The following is a 4,401-nucleotide window of genomic DNA, read 5'->3' on the forward strand; positions in this document are numbered from 1 at the left end:
GGGCAGGTCACTTCTCTCTGAGCCTCAGGTTCCTCCCTTGTAAAACGAGGACAGGCTGGGTCTGCCCCAGCCTCCCGCTGCCTGGCCCCTTCCCTGAGGCCCAACACACTGCTCACCCTCTGTGGGCCCCAGAGCCCGAGCCCCTGCCCCTGCCCCTGCCCCTCCCCTATATGGGCCCTCAAAGCCACCATGCAGGATGAGGGCTCCGGTGCTCTCCCAGGCAGCCCCCACCCTGCTGGACCCTTCATCTCCTCCCACCCAGGCCCTGCCCGCCCTGCCCCCAGCCCAGATTCCACTCCAGGAATCGCGGGGCCTGCCAGGCCCCCCGGAGCCGAGCCGCCAGGAAGAAGCTGCTTGTGTGGTTTGGGCAGCAGAGGAGGGTCGTGGCCTCAGCCAGGATCTGGGCCAGCTCCTGGAAGGCGGGGCCGTCTCCCTGACCCAGGCTGTCCCGCCTTCCCTCCCACTCCCTGGCTGCCCCTACTCGGCCTCCCTGCGGGGCTTTCGCCCTTCTTCCCTCCTCTCCACAGGTGGCCTTGGGCCTTAGCTTCCGTTTCCTGTCTGTGAAGTGGGCTGTCCTTGTACCTACCTCCAAGTGTCACGGCCAGGTCCAGGCCGATAAAGCACAGATACAGCATCTGTGGGGCGCCTGCCTCTGAGGATGCCAGCCTGGCTCGGGGACACCCCTACTCTGCACCTGCCTCGCCACAAGCTTCAACCACCATTTCCTATGACCTCTGACTCCCAAACAATGTGGACTGTTATTATTTGCGTTTTGTATTTTTAATGCAGTATTTCAAACACACTGAAAAATACTTGGGAAGCCACGCTACCACCCACACGTGTTAACAGTTTGTCGCATTTGCTTCTGACCTTTTTTTATTCATCCGTACATTATTTTTTAAATGTGTTGAGTACCTACCGTGTGCCAGGCACTGTTCTAGGCACTGGGGACACAGCAGTGAACAGCAGCATTAAAAACTGAGCCCTCGGGGAGCACATTCTCAAGCTGGAAGACAAGTAATGTACACAGAAGTCAGATGCACGGTGGGTGAGAAGAGGCAGGCAGAGAGGAACAGGCAAGGGAGGCATCAGGAATCGGGAGGCCAGCGGGGGGGCTTACTTGAGCAAGTGTCATGAGGTCAAGACCAAAAGGAGGGGAGGGATTTGGTTAAGTGAAAACCTGGGGGCAAAGCGTCCCAGCTAAGGAAATAGCCAGTGCAGGGGTCCCAAGGCAGAGCCTGTCTGGTAGGTTTGAAGAATGGTGAGGCAGCTGGTTATGAGCCAGAGTCTAGGAATGGCTGGCTCACTAGGTACACAGCCTGCCAGGCCCTGGGCTCCACGCCTGTTTGGAATCATCTCATTTAGTCCTTACTGCATTTTACAGATGGGGAAACTGAGGCCCAAGGTGGACAAGTGGCTTACCTGAGGTCACCCAGCTAGCAAGGGGATGTCTTGGGATTTGAAGCCAGACCTGGGTCCCACCTCAGAGCTGGGCGAGGGCCCTGGGGTGGCCAAGGAGAAGGAGGAGGAGGAGGGTGTAGGGAGAGGCCACCCCACCCCGGAAATGCCGAGAAGGTAGCAGCCCATCCCTGGCCTGAGGCTGACCTGAGGCTGGGAGGCTGCAAGAGGGACCGGCTTTCCCTTTGAGTGCTGCTGACTCAGGCACCCTCCTGCCCCCATCGTCCCCCCAACATCCAGGACAGGTGCGGGGCCGCCTGAGGTCACTGAAGACCTTGTGTCCATGCCCTTGCCTGGGCTCCCCAGAGCCTGTTTCCTGCTTTGAGCAATGAGCAGGCGTGGCCCTGTTGCCCTGTGACCATGGTAATCATACACCTGGGCCTGGGCTCACGGGGGAGGGGAAGCACAAGCAGTCCGTCCTTGGTGTCCCACACTCACCCCGTGCCATTCCTAACCCTGCCCCACGTGTGGATGGGCTGGGCCTATCTGCTCACGTCTCAGTTTACCCATTTAACCCCTTGAACCTGATCAGATGGGGCCAAGCTGGGGCCTTAGAGTCACCTGGGAAAGGACTGGTTTAAAATCCAGGCTCTGGGGCCCTACTCCATAGGCATTCGTACAGGTGTGGGGGGAGTTCTGACACTCTGAGAACCCCTGCTTGCCTGGGCCCCCCCTCTCCACCCCTTGCCCGCTCTACCGTTGAACTGCTCACCCATTACAGCCCAGCTTGAACTGCCCCCCTCCCTCCAGGGGCACCTACCCTGCGTCAGATGCCTCTTCTGGGCTCCCACCGCCCCCGGGTGTCCCCATCACAGCACAGCGAACTCCGGGTGGCTGTGGTCTCCACTTGGCTCTGTGCTCCCCTAGACTGTGAGCTGTGGGTGTGCGGTGGGGCAGGCATGGCTGTTTACTGCCTGCTGACTCGGTCCCCTTTCAAAGACAGAAGTGGAGACTGAGGAAGGGCAGGGACTTGCCCAGGGTGACAGAGAGGCAGAGCTCAAACAGCAATTAGCAAGAACACTAACGACAGCTGAGTCCCACACGGCACTTCCTGTCTGCCTGGCTGCGGTCTGGTCTAAGGGCTTTACAAGTGCTAATTCATCTCATCTTCGAAATGACCCTCTGAGGCAGGTACTAGGATTACCCACTTTTTTTTTTTTTTTTTAAACTTTATTTATTTATTTGCAGTACACGGGCCTCTCACTGTCGTGGCCTCTCCGGTCGCAGAGCACAGGCTCCGGACGCGCAGGCTCAGCGGCCATGGCTCACGGGCCCAGCCGCTACGCGGCATGTGGGATCTTCCCGGACCGGGGCATGAACCCGCGTCCCCTGCATCGGCAGGCGGACTCCCAACCACTGCGCCACCAGGGAAGCCCCCCTACCTACGTTTTTACAGGTGAGGAAACCGAGACAGAGAGCTTAAGCATCTTGCTCCAGGCCGCACAACTTCTAAAGGCAACGGACGGACTAGGGATGTGAATTAACACCTTCCTAACGTTTCCCCGTGTGAGGCCTTCGTTCTGCAGAAGAGGCCACTGGGGCTCAGGCTGTGAAAGTCAGCCATGGGTGGCAGGGCACGGACCAGAACCCAGGCTTCAGACCTGCTTGAGCTGCCTGTGCTGGGCATGGCATGGGCAGAGGCCGGAGGTGCCTGACCCTTCTCAGTGCAGTCAGCTCAGGCCCCTTGCCTGCGCCCACCTGTCTTAGCTTCCTCATCTAGAACCTCGGGGGCTTCCTCGCTCACAGAACTGTTGAGAGCACTTAATCAGCTGAAACCAGGAAAGGGATGTGATTGGTGCCTGCCACACCTGTAGACACTCATAAGCCTTGTTCTTATCTTCCTTCGTCTCACCTCCCTGCCCCTCTGCTCGGGCCTCTTCTAGATCCAGCCCCAACCCCAGGTAAGGGCTGAGCCGGGCTGACTGGGGGCGGCGGGGTGGTCAGGCCTGTGGCTTGGCAACTGCCTGGGGTCACAAGTCAGGTGCCTCCCTTGACACAGCTGGTGGGGTCTGGCCAGGCCTACCTGCCCCACCTAAGCTTCTGGGACCCTGAGCCCAGGGCAGCCTATTCTCGGTCTCGGAAGGAAAGGTTCAGCCTCCAGGCCACTGTCCAGATGAGAAAAGGAGGCCTGGGATGTGGGTGGGGACAGGCCATCGTCCCTCAGCGTGGAGGCGGTGCAGCTTTGCTTATACACCATTCCCTGCGTAGGGAGGCCCTCCCCCCATGTCGGAGAAGCCCGGATCCAATCTCGGGACCAAATGCCAGCTCCCCAGGAACGGCCTCTTCTCCCCACTGGGTCTCTGTCCCTCTCTTTAGCTGATGGCGCTCCTAAGAATCTCCCGTGCTGCCACCAGAGCTTTTTATGTCGGATCCTGAAGGATGTATATAGTTGTTCCCCAGGGGGCTGTGGGCGGAGGAGGGCAATCCTGACTGACCACCCAGCGGGACCAGGAGCGTGGCGTGGTCGGTGCTCTGGCGCGCTGGAGGATGGTCCAAGTGGTGTCCCGTGAAACTGGTCAAACATAATACAACTCGTCAATCACCGGGCCAATGGCGCAGATGGGGAAACTGAGGCCGGGGACCAGGGAGTCGCCCCTGTCAGAATTCTCCTGGCTTTCGGGACGGGGCTGCCTCATTACCTGAGTGTGCGCGTCGCTCGCTCATTGCAAGAAGGGAAAAGCCTCCTCCAAATGGGGGAACGCGCGCCTCGCCTCAAAAACTCGTTCCCAGTAGCCCACGCCAGAGCTCTGCTCGTGGACTACAAGTCCCGGGAGGCCCCGCGGCGCAGCGCACGCGCAGCGGGCGTGCTCGCGGGCGCCCACCGAGAGGCGGCAGGGGCGGGGCGGGCGGCGCGCGGGCCGCCCATTGGCCAGGAGGCACGTCCGTTGGGCGGGCCCGCCCCTTGCAGGACCCGCCCCACCGCGCCCGCGCCTGGCGCCCGCG

The 4,401-nt window shown here is 60.4% G+C and overlaps 1 long non-coding RNA gene across 1 annotated transcript; it reads right to left on the reverse strand.

The window, feature by feature from the left end:
* Nucleotides 1–808: 808 nt before the first annotated feature.
* LOC137212721 (uncharacterized) lies at nucleotides 809–4,212 on the reverse strand. The gene is made up of 3 exons (XR_010937599.1): nucleotides 4,098–4,212; nucleotides 2,219–2,388; nucleotides 809–1,006 (listed from the first exon to the last, which is right to left on the reverse strand). It is a non-coding gene; the product is annotated as an uncharacterized lncRNA (long non-coding RNA).
* Between the last annotated feature and the right edge of the window lie 189 nt (nucleotides 4,213–4,401).

The sequence above is a fragment of the Pseudorca crassidens genome, chromosome 19 (genome assembly GCF_039906515.1).
Source record: "Pseudorca crassidens isolate mPseCra1 chromosome 19, mPseCra1.hap1, whole genome shotgun sequence".
Lineage (NCBI taxonomy): Eukaryota > Metazoa > Chordata > Mammalia > Artiodactyla > Delphinidae > Pseudorca > Pseudorca crassidens.